Source organism: Nansenia antarctica (assembly GCF_963989245.1).
Source record: "Nansenia antarctica genome assembly, chromosome: 2".
Taxonomy (NCBI): domain Eukaryota; kingdom Metazoa; phylum Chordata; class Actinopteri; order Argentiniformes; family Microstomatidae; genus Nansenia; species Nansenia antarctica.
Genome location: NC_137675.1, coordinates 65308837 through 65328483, shown reverse-complemented (window position 1 = coordinate 65328483; position 19647 = coordinate 65308837). Strand labels below are relative to the sequence as shown.

The following is a 19647-nucleotide window of genomic DNA, read 5'->3' as shown; positions in this document are numbered from 1 at the left end:
CATAAGGGGACTTTACCAAGGCTCACCACACTACCTGGGCGACAAACAGGGACACATGGGGGGGTAATCTCACAGACACAAACACACACGCCCTTCTACCAATGACTACATCAACAACGGATTCAGTCCAGACACACTGCAATGAGTGAACACAGGCCGGCATAGTTACAGTAAATAAAACATTTGTTTTGACAGTAGTGAGAGACATTGTTGGCTCGTGAGCATTTTTAGTGCAAAGGGACTCCCATTAGAAATAAGGAATGCAAATAATTGGAAAAGAGTCTTCACTGCTGACGCTATTGGCCTGAGAATAACAGTGGTGGAGAGAGGACGCCCTCCCCGATCCTCCTGACCAACCAGGCCACTCAGCTACTGTTAGTAACACAGACTGACACCCCTCTGTTCCCTCTCCTGTTTCACCAGCCCTAATTAGATGAAAGAGAGAGGACGCCACAGACCAGGACCACACAGGGCAGCACAGACTGATTGGGAAGGCTTGGGGAGAGAGAATGTCACCACGGGGCCAAAAACTTGTTTGTTCCAGTTTGTTCCATCAGTGAAGCAGACACAGTCTCCTTGGGAATCCAGTAGTGCATTCCCGCACGGACAAATGATTGGCTGCCATCCATGCAGATGCCTGTTTATATTTCAGTGTGTGTGTGTGTGGGCGTGTGTGTGTGTGTGTGTGTGTGTGTGTGTGTGTGTGTGTGTGTGTGTGCGTGCGTGCGTGTGTGTGTGTGTGTGTGTGTGTGTGTGTGTGTGTTTGTGGTGTGTGTGTTTCAGTGTGTGAGTGTTTGTTGTGCCTCAGTCTCCTACTGAACGAGCGGTCACTCACCTCTGCATTGATCCCCAGCGCTTTCAGTCGAAGTCGGAGAACGGAACGAAATCTGAAACGTTTCTGCAAAAAACACCTTTACCATGGAAACATTTTTGGCTAAAACGTTTCAAATTCCATTCTGTTCCAATCTCTTGGCTGGGAATATCAAAGGGGTGGGTTTGTGGTTGTGTGTTCTCACTGTGTGTTGTCTTTTGTGGTGGTATGTTGAAGAAATAACAGTTAAAATCCACATAAGAGATAAACAAAGCCCCAGGGAAGCAAAACCAAAGGATTTTTCATGGTGTACCCTGCCGTGTCGACACGCTCTTGAAGTCTATGACGTGGGTTAACCACAGTACATGTAGCACATCAACAGGTCCCTCTACCAGTATAACATCCACTCATCAGCCCCCCCCATTAGCTCCTCTGCCTCGCAGAGCAGAGCAGCCAGGAGAGATGCTATCAAAACCACAGAGGTCCAGGGCCAGAGGATGACGTTAGCATTAGCTCTACAGGTTGGGTGATTGCTTGAGGGAATCTGAGGGGTGAAAGTGTGTTTGCCTGGCATTCAACTAACTGGTAGCTAGCTGGCATAACAGCAGTGCCTCTCTATCTCTACGCCATGCCGCCAGCTGGCCGATCAATCACCTTTATATGCCTACTCTAGATCTGTGGGTGTAACACCAATGCAATTGTGAAGTACTGAAACTGAACGTGTAATAAAGAGACAGAAGCTGTTGAATCCTACAGTACACAAGCCAGCTCTGCTGCTTGGAGAGGGGTTGGTATTTACACAGACGCCTTTGTACAGAGTGGATTTCAAAAGACGGGTCTGATTGCTACAGTGAAACATATCTTGATTACACGTGTGAAGAGGCACAATACCACCGTTTTCTCTCAGCAAACCAACTTCATGCTTGCAATGAATTACAGTAGATAGCAAGGACTGAAACATAATCATACAGTGCAGTGTCTACTTCAAATCAAACAACCGTTTGACAGTACTATGGTCGAATCAATGGTCTATCACTTTTTTTTAACTAACCGTAACCCTAACCCTAACTCCAACCCTAACCAAAATAACGATAGTTATTCACAGATATAAATGCCATTCATACATTAGATCAGAGACGTGATAAAAAGAACTACATGTGATTGCCAAAGCCATTACTTAGTTTTTGAAGTCCTTTGTTAATCAATCACAGTAATTTGCTCAGGAATCTCACAAAGATGAATCACAGAGCAGTCAGCCAGCTGCAGGAGACTTGGCAAGAACTGTAATAAACACATCCCCACCATATAAAGACACAGGCATGAGATGGTGCCAGAGCTTACCAGAGAGGTGCAGCAGACCACATACTGTAGATGCACCAGGTCTTAGTATGGGTCCACATAGCGTGAGTATCAGGCGAGTGGGTGAGTACATGTTTTTAGCTTACTGCTCTGTACAGCATGAGGCTGGAGAACATCACAAAGGGTTCCCCGTTCTCTTTTGTTATTTCCCTCTCTCTCTCTCTCTCCCTCTCTCTCTCTCTCTCTCTCTCTCTCTCTCTCTCTCTCTCTCGGACACACACACACACACACACACACACGGACACGCACACGCACACGTGCATACACACTAATTTCTCAGCACACTACGCTACTTACTTTACACCACCTTTTGCAACCTAGCACCATGTAGGTGCAATGATTAACCAGACGTGCATTGGAGACTCCTGAGAGAGAGAGAGAGAGAGAGAGAGAGAGAGAGAGAGAAAGAGAAAGAGAAAGAGAGAGAGACAGAGAGAGAGAGAGAGAGACAGAGACAGAGACAGAGACAGAGACAGAGACAGGAAGAGAAAGAAAAGGGAGAGAGAGAGAGCACAGGAGAGGGAGAGACCCCATGGGGTATGAGTATCTTACCTATCTGTGGACGACTTGTCAGGTCTAGGTGACCACTCATTAACTAGGCCTGGCGATCAAGGACAGTCATTACGCAACCAACACAGAAGAAAAACAACCTGTCATAACGTCATAAGCCAGCCACAGTACTAACAACAGATGCTTATCATAAAGTACACTCACTACAGCTTTGAGTAATATCTGTTCCTCCTGTTGATGGCATGGAGAGTTTACCAGAGCAGGAAATTATTCCAACATCATTGTTCCTCACAATCGTCCCTTGTTTTACTCAACCATAAAGTGCTCTGATATTCTGTATTCTAGCAGGTAAGAATATGCCCATAACAGTCAGGGCCAGGACTTACCACCAGAAATGAGCATGGTGGACATAATGTTTAACACCTAGACTACAGTGAGACACCACTTCCCTGGGCAGAGCTACTGTAAATGTCTCAGGTAGGATGATGCACACTGCTCTTTCAAGATCACACCTTTACACCAACTGAAACAGCACCAAACAACCCAATGATTATACCTTTACACCAACTGAAACAGCACCAAACAACCCAATGATTATACCTTTACACCAACTGAAACAGCACCAATATGCAAGGGAGCCTCGCGGTGTGATTACCATAATCCACATGAAAGGCATTGAGGAAGACATAATGTACTGTATGTATATGGGAAATCCACACAAACAAGGCATGAAAGACAATAACCTTTTTGAATGTTTTTAGGGCATTTTTTTGGCACTTTTAACTGAAATTGTATGGCTTTACTTAAGTATTGTACAGTAAATAGTACATTTCATTGATGTTTCATAATTCATCAAAAGTAAGACAAAAAGTACACACTCCATCTCTAAATCTGGATACTTCGTGTTGAGGGCTGAATGTAATTTTTTGTTTGTTTTATTTCAGAACAACAAGAGCAAGTTCTTATTTGATAAACTGCTCTGAAAATAGCATACAGTAATTACCTGTGTTTTTCAGGATGTTCCCATTGACATAGAAACAAGGCCAATATGAGTGTGTTCAAGGATGTTTAATGGGCACAGCACAATAGCCATTGACAATTTGTACTGAAGGATGCTCCATTTTTGTTTTATCCCAGTGTCTGACAAACCCCATGACAGACACAGGGAAAGATAATGATAGAGAGAGAGAAAGGAGGGAGAGAAAGAGAGAGAGAGAGAGAGAGAGAGCGAGAGAGAGAGAGAGAGAGAGAGAGAGAGAGAGAGAGAGAGAGAGAGAGAGAGAGAGAGTAAGCTACAGAGAAAAACAAACCTCTCATCAAAAGTACACATGAAGTCTATACTGCAAAAAGTCAGCTCTCAAAAAAAAGCAATACAATGGGGGAAATACTTGAAATAAGCAAATGTATCTGCCAACAGAACAGGAACATTTCACTTGCCAAGATTTTAAAGTAAAATATATCTTTAAACTAGTGCATTCAGACACAAAACGAGCATATATTGCCTTAATTTAAGATATTTAATCTTACTTAGATTGACTTTTGCAGTGTAGGCATACCAATCACTTGATTGCATTCACAATAACCACCACTTGGTTACCACTACAACTCTAAAACCCCAAAAAGCTTCAGCCAACCAGCGCAACAACTCTTGCAACTCAACTTCAAGTGTTTTATGGGATCTCATGAGGCTCAGAAAGTGCCATAAGGATTCAAATAAGGCTGCAGAATGACATGGCTAGGCTGACCACTAAAACATATTCAGCATGATGGCCCTTTCACACTGCTCCTCATGATCACCATTACTGCTGCTTTGGCAGAGGCAGAGCACGGCTGTGGGCTGCCACACAGGGCCTGGCCCCTTATTGTACCTCCAGGCTGCAGATGTGAAGATGAGGGTGACACTACTGGAAGACTGGCCTGCCATCTGATAGCAGGGTGAAGCAGAGTTTAGGGATCTTGCTGCCTGCGTTGGGCACTGCGAGGAGGTGGATGGAACCTGACAAGGAGCGTGGCATCGCAAGCTGGTAAATGGACTGCACTTATATAGCGCCTTTATCCAAAGCGCTTTACAACGGCCTCTCGTTCACCCATTCACACACCAATGGCGGTAAGCTACCATTCAAGGCGCCGGCCCGCTCACTGGGAGCAATTTGGGGTTCAGTGTCTTGCCCAAGGACACTTCCACGATCTGCCAACCTTGCGATCATTAGACGGCGGCTCTATCTCCTGCGCCACAGCCGCCCCCCAAGCAAGCTGCTTGGCTGCCCTGATGCACTAGTGGATAACTGGTGTCTCTGCCCATCCTCTAGAAATCCATAAAGTCTGCCAGCACATCTCACCGCCAACTGTTTGTATTGTCCATTGTGCAGTAGCCAGTGTAAATTGCATGCCACTGTGTTTGAGTATCTCCCAGCTTTTAACGGTTTGATTCTAGAGAAGACCGCCCAGGTTCAACCGTGCCAGCATGAGCAGTATCAGCACTATACCCTTCTGGTATGAGGGGAATTTAATTATAAAAACAATCTTAGAAAAGGCCACTACTGTGTGGATTGTAGACCATAAATGTATGCTCTATGACCAGAAATGGAATTGACCCAGAAATGTATTGTGTTTGTTCTTGCTGTCTTAACATCCTAAAAGAAAAATAAGTCCAAATGAACTCTAAATCAGCTGATATATAGTGTCCTTAGATTTCTACTGTTTCTCCGCAATAGATCTTATAATAACATACATAAATCAAATCAAATCAAATCAAATTTTATTTGTATAGCGCATTTCTTACAAGATGCAACTCAATGCGCTTCACATACTGACAGAGCCGCAAGCAGGCAAAAGTAAAAAAAACCTGTACACTATGTAGCCAGGAAAATTCCCTTGCAGCCCTCTACACATAGAGCGACTACTAGCCAGTTTGCCTACCAGCACCCAGCGGTGGACCCCCACCCCCCCCCCCCGGGGAGCCCCCGCCGCCCCACACACCCAGCCCGCCCCACCACCAGCACACCCGGCCCAGCCAAGCAAGCACAGACCATAAAAGCCCCGCACAAGGACGGCCAAGCAGGTGCCCCGGCGGCGGAATAGACCAGGCACACGGGGCATCCGGGGGCCCCCAAGGGGAGGCCCAAGGACCACCGGCGCATAGCAAGCAAGCAAGGGCGAAAAACCGAATAAGCTACCACAGAACACTTTGTAAAAACAGACCCTTCAGTACATGGTGAGATCAGAGGACTACAGTATTGGAGTAAGGCTGTCCCTCAGGTTGTCCCAAGGCTGGTTCTCATTGAACCACTAACTATAGCTGCCTGCATGTATCTGACTTGGCCATCCTCTGTAGCCTGATGGATGTGTGTGATGTGTGAACGCACACATGCCCAGAGAGATGGGCATCAAGGGAGTTGAGCTGGACAATCTGACAGTGATGATGATGCCTTGAAGTGTGAGGAGTTCCCTGACGGTGTGTCAGGTGAGTGTGTTTATCACTGCTCAATCAGCACTCCATCACATGGTGTACAGTTCTATAGTTCTGCCAAGAACTACCAAGACCATTTCTGCCAAGAAAATGATTATCCCTAGATATCACTCCACTTCCCCATTCATCCAGAAATGGCTCAACAAAATTGGCTCAATGTTGCAGATGGAGAGGATCTTTTGGAATAACTTAGAACAGATTCTTGGGTGGTATGGGGTCCGTTTATTGAGTTGTTTGTTGGTAAGAGAATGTTTGAAATTGTCAAGCATCTGCATATGAATATTCACGAGAACATAGGTCCCTTCCAGACACACTAGCTGCTGTCCGATGGGAGGGCTGAATTCTGTCAACATGTCACTGAGGAGGAGGAGACCACCCCAGGAAATGTTATGTTTGAGGAAACAAGAGCACTTCTGTCCGCTTCACCAAGTCTGCACGGTTGTTTCCACTGTCCATGATGACGTCCCTCATTACCTTGGTTGTTTACACTCCGTTAACACCAAGGTGGCCATCCTCATCACACCCAAACTAAATGGGTCAGTGAGTCTCTGAGCTTGACTTGTCATGCCTGTCTGATTATTCACTGTCTGGGGGGCTGGCCTGTGCTGCCTGGCTAAACATTCACTGCCTAGCTAAACAACCTGTCAGGTTTGTCTCCAGGGCCCTGTCTTTTTGACATACCGACAGACGGTTGTTGTCTATCATTTGTGTGTCAAGGTTTTTCCATGTGCTGCAATGTCTCCATTCATAATGTGACAGCAGCTGGTGAATCCATCGCCGAATCCATTGCATTGCAATATTTTGGCTTGACTACCGAGTGCGTCATTGATTTTCAACAACGTTGAAATGTATTTAAATTTTTCAGAATAAAAGTCTGAACAATTTGATTGGTTGCCGACTTATTCCTGGTTTCACCAGCTGCCGTCACATATCACATCAGAATTACATTACAGGTGGGAGATCCTCTCTTCACACCTCTTCAGAATTCAGGCTAGGCTTTCTAAGATTTTCAGGGTATAATATAGTATAATATAAATATATATATATATATATATATATATATATATATATATATATATATATATATACACCTATGGGGTAGTGGTGGTCTAGTGGATAGTGAGTTGGACTTGTGATCGGAAGGTTGTGAGTTCAAATCCCGCCTGAAACCACACCACTACTAGTGTGCCTTTGAGTAAGGCGCTTAGTAATTGTAAGTCGCTTTGGATTAAAAGTGTCTGCTAAATGGCAAAATTAATTAATTAAAATTAATATATGTATTTACAGCAACTTTTTCATAACCTCTAATATATGAAGTATAGCAATTGTTTATTTCTCTAAATGTAGGAGATTAGTTACATTTGAACAAGATGTGCAGGCAATGTAGGAAAGCTGAAAGGTCCACTGGATATACAAGGGAAGTCAAATGTTTTATTAGTACCACTCTAAAATGAAGAGGCTCCTGTACTGTGAACTAACATAAGGGCACTCAATGACATAATGATGGCGCGGGTCAATTCCCTGCGATTGTACTGAGAGCTAGGCTAACTCTTTATTACACACAAACAACCTCGAAAGAAATCTATCTTCTACCTTGCCAGTTTGTGTACAAACGTATCAAACCACATGAGATTGTTATCTTTGTTATCTAAAGAGACTTGTTATGCCATGCCTGGGGGGAAATAGGGCCAGTAATGAAAGAGTTCGATTATTTATCACTTACTTCCAGCAGGAGACGACATGTGTTTATAGCATCCAATCAATATTTAACATGGCTTCTACCCTCTCACTATGCTGCAACACTTATTATAAATGTTTAATAACACACATTTTGGTATTAATGGCTTTTCTTAAGCTGCGTTCGTAAATTCGCTCTGAGAGCGCAGGATTCAATGTCATAAAGGGACCAAGTAATTTGATTGGACAAGAGGCATTCCGTGAGTGCTGATCCGATTTTCAGAGCGAATTTACGAATACAGCCTTAGTCTCTGTGGGTGTGTGTGTGTGTGTGTGTGTGTGTGTGTGTGTGTGTGTGTGTGTGTGTGTGTGTGTGTATGTGTGTGTCTGTGTGAATGTGTGTGTATATGTGTGTGTGTGTGTGTGTGTGTGTGTGTGTGTGTGTGTGTGTGTGTGTGTGTGTGTGTGTGTGTGTGTGTGTGTGTGTGAATGTGTGTGTGTGTTTGTGTTTCATGCATTCCCTCAAGGACACAATAGGCCTGCCGTCCATGCTGAGCTTGAAGAGCCTCTTCATAGTCTGAGTGTGTGTGTGTGTGTGTGTGTGTGTGTGTGTGTGTGTGTGTGTGTGTGTGTGTGTGTGTGTGTCTGTGTGTCTGTGTGTCTGTGCAAATGTTTCAGTCCAGCATGTAAGTACAAGTATATTAATGTATGTCTGTGTGTGCGCGCGTCAGTTTTAATTAACTCAAATTAATGAGAGAATGAAACAAGAGCACTTGTAGACATTTAAATCAATTGCCCTTAAACACCTACAGTAGGTAAGACAAAGTGCAAGGCATTAATTGATCCAATGAGTCAAGAATCAATGGAAATGTAGACGAAAGAGATCATGATGATAGAGATTATGCTTAGATTAGTGGATCTCAGAGTGTATCATGAATGGTGATTTGTGAAACCTCTGAACCCTCCAGAGAGCTCACCACTGACCCTGACCCAACAGGGAAGAGAAGGAGCGAAGTGATTCAATACTTTGGAGATCAGAGGTTAGCTGCACCAGGACTCCTACTTAGTACCAGAGGCAAGGGCTCTGTGATGGAGGGAGGCATGTTGAGTCATACACAGCACTGTATTAAAGGGTAAGGTTTCAGAGGGTAGCTTGCCCCTCAAAATGATGATGCTTCAAAATGTGAGGGTGTATTTTTAAAAATGTAATACAGTTTGTGTTTGTGTGCGCAAGCTGTTTGAGTTCTGCCTACAATATATGAATGTGTGTGGGTGAAAGTAGGTACAAAGCTCCTGCACTGATATGTCTCTCTGCACATCCCCCTGAGTAGGAGCCTGGCTTTGAGTGTACACCCTCTGATACACTCTTTCATGCGCTGTTATGTTATGAAGACATGCTAGTTGTTGCCATCTCTGTCAGAGTACAGTACCTGTAAGGCTGAGTTCCAACCCTTACTCCTGCTCTGGTTAGGCAAGCCCACGTAGAAGCAACAGCTGAACCTGCAGCGAGCGTTTGGTTACCAGCTAACCAGACAATCTTTCCCAACTCTCCATCAATCCCACTGCTTTAACACTGTGTGTGATCAGGCCTGGCACTGACACTGATATGAGCTGTCTTATTGATTTTCTCCAATAGTACAAATTAACGCAGTATAACTATTGAAGATAAGTCTTATTTGCAGTAAGCATGGATTATAAAACCGATGGAAGTGCATTGAATGGATTGGAAAAACCTTTAATCTGGATCAGGATAAAAAAAAAATGTTACTCAGTGAGATGTTGAATTTTGTCAATGTGTTATATATTATGCAGATTATGCAGATAAGTGAATACATTTCCTTACAAGTGACAATTCGTTTTTTTTGTCTTCGCTATCTTTCTTCATTTCATTTTGATCCAGATTCAACATTGTGAAATCCTGGGCTTGTTAAATAGATTAATATTAAGATTGAATGCTGGTTAGAAAAGCAGGAAAGGGGAAACAAAAGGCACATTCACCACAGGACAAAGGCAAAGACAACACACTAACAACACACTAACGAGCTGTTGTCATCAGCCTAATGAGTCTTTTAACCTTTTCTTTTACTACAAATTATAATACATTTGAATGTTTTTTGTCAATGAAATATGTGCTAGTTTGTGCTAGAATTAGAGATGGATGCAGTCCTCTCAGCAACAGTTTCCTTTTCTAATGAACAAAACCTTCCAGTACCAGTCACTGTTCGTTGTGGTTGCTAGAGAAAACAGCACCTCCAGTGTCCAACACTGCCTGTCTGTTACACACAGAGTTACGGCTGGAGAGGATCTTCCTCTCACCTCATGGGCTCAGTTTCACATTCCCCCCATGCTGACACTGTCCAAGGGCATGGCCTGATAGTGAAATCCCTGGGCCAGTTCCACCAGCTCATCCTCTGGTGCCCCCCCCCCCTGTGTGCCCACACACACTAATGCACACTGACATGGTTCCCACCCACTCTGTGTGTGCCCATACTCACAAACACACACTGACCTGGTTGGCACAGAGGGAGAGGGCTGGGTAGGTCTAAAGAAGGCCTGAGTCCATGCATTCCACTCAGTCTCCATGGAGAAACCTCCCCGCCTCCAACCTAAAACCATGATACCATGACATTCACCAGGTCAGGGGTCACCACACAATAACGCTGGACCCACAGATCTCTAAATAAGGCCAAATGCATAACTTGACCCAGAATGCAACCGCCCAACGCAGGCAATTAAAATCCCTATTATTTTGTTGCTAACGCGTCTCCAGGGCAGGGAGTCAGTGTCTTGTCTCAAGTAGCGTGAAAGCGTTGTCATGTCATCCAAGACCATGACATTCACACAGCATGGTTCTCAGAGAGTTGGATAAACAAGAAAGCACGAAAATTCAGCGCCCTCATCCCATCATTTTCAGAGAACAGCAGCAGCGCCCTACACCGCACCTGTCATCACCTGTCTTATTTGTTGGCAAGAGACAGCCACTCAAGCATACTCATGAACAACTCTAAGGCTCCTGTCTGTTAGTGTGGCTTTGACACTGTCTGCTCACTGTGACATTTACACAACCTCTCTCCATGCCAAAACAGCATGACGGAGCAGTGTAATCCCATTGCTTGTCTCGCTACGCATCCTGTGTCACAACGTCGTGTGACTGTTGTCCCATCACAAATTGCACACGTCTTTCTCATCATCTGTTCATCATCATGAACACGCATCAGTATGTGCAGGCTGCATATAAACAAGGGAAAACAGAGCGTTCATGACACGCAATATTTCAGCAGCGGTAGCTGTTTCAAACAGCGGTAGCTATTTCAATGGTTATTTGATTGGAAATGACTGCATAAAAAAAAGACTCTGTTCAAAAGTTTGTTCCAAAGTGTTGGAATGAGTGTAAGCCTGATGTTACTATGAGTCAGTGAAGCAGATTAACATTCAAATGTATAATTTTTGTGTCGGGCCGCTGCGTGAGAGCCAACGGGTTCAAACTGGGTTGCGCCCTTGATGAGGGCACACACTTACCCTGAATTACCCTGAACATATGATAGCTAGGGAATACTGTTCATATCTTAGAGCATTGATAAGAGACGCTGTTGGACAAACAAACAGTGTTATCAGAGCTATAAAAAAGTGTTGCCTAGAGGCCTGCGGTGGTCTGGTGGTCTAGCACCACTGCCTACAATGCACACATATGCCCATGTCTGCATATGTTTGAATTCATCTCCTGACCCTCTCCCCTCCTGTCTTTCTATACTGTCTCTGTCTAATGATACAAATATGAACGTGGGACTGTGCCTAATTAAGCCCCAGAGACTCGGACTAGTAAAGAAAAGAACGTAACGTAAAGGGCTCAAAGTGAAACAAAACCTCCCGACTTCACTAATCTTACCGACCAAAACTGCCCAGAGACTCACAATCACTCCCTAAACAAACCAACCCTGTTACATAAAACAACTGACTCAGCCTCAGACAATATGGCATCATTCCATGCATACACTAATGAGACCTGATCCTGATAAAGGCCATTACGACCAGACTGGCCTAATCACTGATAGCATGTAGGGGACCAGTCACTCTGATCCCAGGGCACTAGAGAGAGAGAGAGAGAGAGAGAGAGAGAGAGAGAGATATGAGAGAGAGAGATATGAGAGAGAGAGAGAGAGAGAGAGAGAGAGAGAGAGAGAGAGAGAGAGAGAGAGAGAAAGAAAGAAAGAGAAAGAGAGCTGGCCACATCTGTGCTTAGACACAGAACATGGTGGTGATTACTTGACGTCAATTGTGTTGAGCATGATGAGGAACTTACAAATGCACTGATCAATGTTCATGAGGTGTACAGTACATTGTTCTCCTGAATTATGAAATACAGGCTCTTGCTGTGGCACTAGCGTGATGCATTCAGAGGTATCCTCCATGTCTATTACTATACTGTAGATGCTCAGCTGGTGAGCTATGTGTTTATATTCAACTGGATAGCCCACTAATCCCTAGCTTTGTCATCAGACTGGAGTTTATCAAACACTGGCAGAGAGGAGTAATGTATCACGTAGGAGAGCAATATAGCTATGTAGAGTAAAAACAGGAGAGGATAGGGGACCCAACACACACCTCTGTTGGATCCCTGGTATGTGGATCCAAATCAGTGGGAGAAGGGGCAAAGCCATGGGGGGATTATAGAAATAAAAGAGAACATCAGACAAATGGAGCTAGCTCCTTCGTCAAAGCATAATATATCAGAAGTAGACAGAATATACAAGAACACATGACAAGACAAACATTGTTCTTAACCCTCTATGGCTTGTCACAGAATTTGTACATGACCATGTACAAATAATTTAGAGGGTTGCATGTTCTACATTGGTAAGCAAAGTGTGTGTGTGTGTGTGTGTGTGTGTGTGTGTGTGTGTGTGTGTGTGTGTGTGTGTGTGTGTGTGTGTGTGTGTGTGTGTGTGTGTGTGTGAGTGAGTGAGTGAGTTGGGTTATGTTATGTGTTAAGAGCTGTGTTAGTTGAACTTTCAAGATATATTAATGGGTTTAGGAAGTATGACAAACTCATAGTCAGAGATCAGGATGGATTGTGAAAACTCACAGGAAAGATGACCGATCTATGAAAGAAGTGTTCTAAAAAGACTTCTAGTAAAGGAAACTTGGAGATTGTAGTGTTTACTTCCTCTACATACTCCACTGGGGGACATCAAAAGAGATTGGTGTTATTTGTCTTCATTACAGAAACCTCTCCCACTCCTTTCACTTTCATCTCTAGATAGATAGAGCATATCTTTCAACAATGCTATCTCACTCAAAGAATCTTCCCCTTCCCACTCTAAGAAACTGTACAAATTAGTGATATGAATAAGGTGATCTCTAACTTTCAATTTGCAGAAATTGTCTGCGCGGATTTGTGTGTTTCCAGTGGGACCGTATATACTGAAAAAGGTATGCACTCAATGCAATGTAAGTCGCTTTGGGTAAAAGCATCAGCTAAATGGCATATATTATGTGTACTTTACACATACACACACACACACACACACACACACACACACACACACACACACACACACACACACACACACACACACACCCTTTAACACGTATAGCACCAGAAGCTTACAGACATTATTATGTAAACCTTGCCTGCGGGTCTCCCTCTCTCACAGAATAATGGCCATGTGAGTGAGGTCTCATTTGTTCTGCCTTGTTTTGGAGCAGTGCATAGCTAAAGGTGACAGACTGCTCCCCCAGTTGTTGACTTATTCCGTGGCAGCCTGCTAAGGGGGGCAGGGATACAAATGGTTCCTCCGTGCAGCTAATCTACTGGATTTATCAACACAGGCGCAGAGGCCTGATGTATGGAGGCCCAGCACTGACACACTGGACAGTATCAGAGAGATGCTAAGCACAGCAGAGAGCCACAGTCATATTCACATACAGTAAGTATGCTGCTGCGGAAACATCCGCTATGCAGGAATAACTTCTCCCAGTGGCCTCCGTGCCGATCATCTACTCCATCATGCATGACTTGCACTGACCTCCCGATAGATGCTAACTACGCAGGGAGGAGGAATCCCAGGAACAGACGGTATCCATAAACACACATCAGTATGTGCAGGCTGCGTGTAAAAAAAGGCAAAACAGAGCGTTCATCCATGAAGTTGAATGTTAAACAGAATGAGTAACAGTCCACAGCCTAGTTTGTTTTGTTTGACTTATCTACAGTAATTAGCCAACCTGCCTAAGGCGAGACAGTCAAATGTTTACACATCAGCTGTCTGTTCACACATTACTGTCAGAGGATGGGGCTATCTCTGATTTCTTAAAAGGATGGACATAAATATCTAATTATTCATTTCTATGGTAATATTCCAGATGTGATACATACAGTATATTAGCACACCACAACATGCTGATAGAACAGTAACATGCTAAAAACACATACAATAACTGCACATAATTAGATGATCACACAGTCCTTGCTTAGGAGGACTGTAAAACGTATGTTTGTTTACAAGCCATGTATCATTAACCAGTAGCCACAAAGCAGGATGGCAGACGATACAGTGAATCCAATTCACGAATTATAAGTATTTAGTGATCCTAAAACTGTTGTTTGTTATATTGAGTGGGCTCAACACTTAAACTTTTGTAATATGAAAAAAAAGAAAACGTATTTTTAAGAAGCTTTTATCATCATTTTGTGCGACTTGAGAATTGTGCAGACTTTTATGCAGACTTTTTCACCAGACCATGTCACACACTGTATACTGTCACACAACGAGTAAGGGAGAACAAGTCTTTATGTTACTCACTACATCACAGTTACACCACATATAATGTAGGGTAACTCTTCTTGCATGACTACTAACTACAGTAGACCAATCTACATCATGTGGTGGATGTGTGGATTCCCTCCAAAAATGCTCCTCCTGAATCTAGGTTCCCCTAATATCAGGAGACAGAGGTAACTGACACTAATAATACTTAAATCAGATTTCTTTGGACACAGGAGAAAGACAGGGGGAAAACAACAGAGATTCGTCCTGACAGGATAACAAGGAATAGTGATGAAGGTTATGTAACAGATTGCTGCATAATTATTGCATAATCAACAAATGCCTCTCGTACCACAGACAGGTACAGTAATGTTCAAATCAGCTCCTGGGTCTCCTCAGACGGCACACAGGACACAAGCCTGGCCTGTTAGAGTGGTCCAGGCACTTCAGTCCAGTCACTGTGCACATACAGTACAGGTAAAGGTAATCAGTAAACAGAGGGTAATTAAGCAGTAAAACAAATGTGTGCTCTCTCTCTCAGTCACCCCCCCCCCCTACATACACACACACACACACACACACACACACACACACACACACACACCTTCATCCCTCCATCTTAGGGGATGGGCAATTAAGCACTGATGTCACTAGAGTGCAGGGCCAACATGAGGTCAGACGCTCCCTATAGAGTACTCTGTCTCTAGGGAAACTGTCCTCCAGTAGTGACAACCCGACAGGCTGGATGACACACCGGGAGACAGGCCTGGTAGTATTAAGAATGAAAACAATAGGGTCATTATCCTAACAGGGTCAATTTTCACAGTATAAGTAATAATTGTACTGTTCAATGTTTTGTCTTTATTCTGTTCTTCACTGTGGTGGCATCTGAATGTAGGGTTGTTTCTACAGAATTCATTCATTCAGTCTGACAGCTTCTCCAGCCCTGGTGATACGTGGCAGAGTACAGGTGTAGCTAGCAACAATTCAGGACCTTGGATGGTGGGGGGGACTGGTATTGCAGGACTCTGCTGAAGAGCTCTCTACTTCACTGTAACAGCACTGGTCTATGGGGCACAACATTCATAACATTCAGTCACATCGTTACGATAGTCCTTCATTAATATTGGAAGCACTTGGGAAGCACCGGTTGAAGTAGAAAAAACAAAAAATAACATACCGTAGAAGACATACCGTGCTGCCATACAGTTGCTAGTAGCAGATCTTGAAAATTAGTTTTGACAGCCGGGAGTATAAAGGCCTACAGAGATGCAGGGGATTCAGTGAAAGGTTGATTGAATTACAGCAATGGGCTTCTCATTTATACTCAGAAGTAGTAGTAGTAGTAGTACTGCAGAATTAAATGCTTCCGACTGACAATCATCATGCTGGTCAAAAAAAATAATTTGGTTATTATTTGCTTGTCTAACAAAAACAAAGAAAAGTTTAAATACCAAGAAACTGCCTCAACATGACAAGCTGAACTAACCACACTGAATGGATGTTTTCATACCCTTTATGGCTATGATGTTCTTTATTAATTTCTCCTCCAGCTCAAGAGCGTAGCGATACTTTACTGTTGACATGGCGATAAGCAGCGCAAAGACATCAGTAGTCTAGAATAGAAACTACTGTTTCTCTACTGTAAATAATTACAACAACAAAAATCCTAGCATTATGACTGCCAATGGCCCCTGGCCCTAGCATAGATTACTTTCTCTTGTGATGACTGATGAATAGATGATTCACTTACTTAGACAAATGTATTTGTTGTAAATCGCTTTGGATAAAGGCGTCTGCTAAATGGCACATGGAATGGAAATGGAAACTCCAGGCCTCCAATCACCTTTCTAATGCACTGCATGTGACTTCCAGAATCTGGGCATATTTGAATAGATAGTCAGACATTGACTCATCTGCAAACTTGCTCCAAGGACAGAGTGCCTCTGACGTGTTGTGAGGTTTTATTTTCCTACTCTTGTTGTTTTAGCGTTGGGCGAGGGGGGGTGGTTAGGGTAGGCGGCCAAAACCACAGTGTCCACATAACTGTTCCATATCATGGGTGGTGTTTTTTGACAGGCTGTCAGCTGGTTCAGCCTTCAACAGGTGGTTGGTGGAGCTGAGCGGAGTGGAGGGCAGAGCGCAGAGCGAGGTCAGTATCTGTCCTACTAGGTACACAGCCCCCCAAGGGCCACAAACACAATGACATCAGCCGTCCCTTGCTGACGCAGGTTCCTATGTTGTTTTTCAGCCCCCAACGCTACCGATGCTGATGACCTCTCATGGAAACTGAATTGAAAGGCCCTATTCATTCAAAGGTAACACTTGAATGCGTTCAAAAGGCGCATGGGCCCGTTAGATATGAATTGGAATCTGCGGCTGTGTTATTAAGGGTGTAACGGTTTGTGCCCATTTGGTTAGGGCCCCTCAGTACACGATCCAAGACAGACAAGTCAAGTCTCATATATTTATCATTCCATTGAGTATACAATGCAACAAAATGCTTGAGGCAGAGCAGCTCTACAAAATCAATGATCATCAACAACAGAATGTAATAAGCATAATAGATAAAATATAAACAGTAACAATAATAATAAAACTGTAAAAAATAATACAATAAAATATAAGGGGTGTATTTTCAATTCAACAGTAATGGCTTGAGGGTAGAAGCTATTCCGAAACCTAATGGACTGGGCCGTTTTCACCACCCTCTGCAGGGCTTTGCGGTCGTGTGCAGTGCACCTGCCATACCAGGCAGTGATGCAGCGGGACAGGATGCTCCCAATGGTGCACCCATCAAAGTTTGTGAGGATCATCTGGGGGGACATGCCGATTTTCCTCAGCCGCCCGAGAAAAAAATACACTGGCGTACTGACTTGATCATGTGGGTGTGGTGTGACCATGTTAGATAGTGATGTGAACACCAAGAAACCTGAAGCTATTACTGTAACTCTCTCCACTTCAGGTCCACCGATGTGCAAGGGTCCTAAAACGTTAATGGAGAGCATCACGTCACTATCCTCAAACCCAGCATAGAAGGAATTTAGCTTGTTGGGGAGTGAAGCATCAGTATCCAAACTGCATGGTCTCCCTTTATAGTCCGTAATAGTTTGTAATCCCTGCCACATACCTCTCATGTCAGAGCCTTGGTATCGAGATTCAATCTTGTCCCTGTAGTTCCTCTTGGTGCCTCTGATGGCTTTTCTGAAAATCCTGTAGACATTGGAGTCCCCGGAGTTAAACACTCTTAGCAAAGCCTGGATGTCACCTTTAATCCACGGGTCGCATGAAGTGAAATTCGGTACAAAATGTATAACTGTGTCTTGTGCATTATGGCACCAGAGAATGATATGCAAAGCATGACACTCAATGGTGTCCATCCTTCTGTCACAGGTGAAATTTGACCCTATGCAGACAGCCAGGTTTTTTTGGGACGGGAAGTCAATGAGATTATGTCTTCGATATTTGGTCAACAAAAATATGTATTGTTCATTAATAACGTTGGGCTTAGCTAAGTGACCTCCACTTTAATGATGCCTAGGCTGTTAATATGGTACTGGTCTGAGTTAGCGAGTATGTCATGTCACTAGCTTTGAGCAAAATATCTGAGTTGTGTGTTTCAACCACACTTGAATATGCATATTGCTCTCGCCTTGGTGCTCATGAATACAATCAATATTCATTTGCCTACCCTTCCGTGTTGGCAGACAACAATTCCCAATGAAAATGAGCCCACAGACTGCAGAGCTGTCACCGAAGACTGTATGTATATATGTTACGGTACATGTGGGAATACGGTACATGTAGGAAAACTAGGGTTAGGGTTAGGTGCTAGGGTTAGGGTTAGGGTTAGTACATGCCAGCATGTACCAAGTCACCCTAGCACCTAACCCTAACCCTAGTTTTCCCACATGTACCGTATTCCCACATGTACCGTAACATATATCACATGACAAGATACTCACATGGGCTCATTTTTCTAGGCCTGAAGTATTTAATAGCTACAATGAATGTATTGTAAGATCATCATAAGATCATCATAAGATGCCTCATGATAAGATCATCATAAGATGCCTCCATTCTCATTTACAGGCAATGTTCCTGATACCTTCAGAATATACTCTGAATACATTATGATGTATGGACTGTATGAGTAAACAGTATATGACCGACCAACCTTTCAAACAGCACTGAAATGGGCATTTGTTGTAAATCGAGTTTTCACACTTTCGTTTAGGTCTTTGTTGCAGCCTGCTAATCCTTGGCTGTTAGAGCAATCGTCAAAGAGCCTAATCTGCTCTACTGTAGATCTGAGCACTGAGCATCTGAGCAACAAAAACAACTAAAATGTGGGGCTGGAGAAACACACTTTGTACCATCCCTCTGATCCGGGATTTACATGCATTCTCCGGACTCAGGATATGCTGCGTTACAGTGGCACTTCACCCACCCTCCATCCAAAACTGTCACATAATCAGTCATTTTCTCAGCTGTCCACCCAGTTAACAGATTGGAGGTTAAGAAGATTGGACACTATAAGCCAAATCGCTGGATTTTCAGCAAGACAGTCTAAAAGCAGCATTCACTTTGCAATTGCCTTTAATAAATCATAAAGCAAGTCATAATCAGTAATCTAACCTAAGACTTTTAAACTGGCTTGAAGCAAAGCAATGTAAACCATCTGCAATAGTACAGTGTAGTGTTTCAGTGTTTCAATCGTTTGATTTCAAGGTGACCAGGAAGGGAACATTTAGAGATCATTCAAAATTCATTTGCGGGAGGGAAAAGTATTACAGTTAAACTGACAAATTCAATCCAAATTCCAGGGTTGAGACTAGGTTCTGTCTGTTTCCAGTTTACTATTTGTTGAGGTAGAGGGAGTGTTCTGTACTGTAATAACATGCTGTATTGGTAAGCGAAAGGAACTGCACTTGACCCAAGACCTATACACATTGGAGAAGAGGAGGGGGAGTATTTTTAGTCCAGCTCCAACGTGGATCTGAACAAACACAGAATGGCTCAATCCTCTTGGGTTATTTACTCTTGGGTTTACA

At 43.5% G+C, this 19647-nt stretch overlaps 1 protein-coding gene across 2 annotated transcripts in view; it reads right to left on the bottom strand.

Moving 5' to 3' along the window:
• gcgra (glucagon receptor a) overlaps positions 1 to 19647 on the bottom strand; it is a 43533-nt gene that overhangs the window by 11234 nt on the left and 12652 nt on the right. Inside the window, exons 1-2 of one of the 2 annotated variants that reach the window (XM_080524255.1) lie at positions 2468 to 2515; positions 1 to 34 (exon numbers count right to left, since the gene is read on the bottom strand). The exon at positions 1 to 34 is cut by the window's left edge and continues 114 nt beyond it. The gene's annotated coding sequence lies outside the window, so the exon portion shown is untranslated. Of the gene's footprint in view, positions 35 to 2467; positions 2516 to 19647 lie in introns of those variants that run through there. The other variant, XM_080524254.1, reaches the window with a different exon arrangement.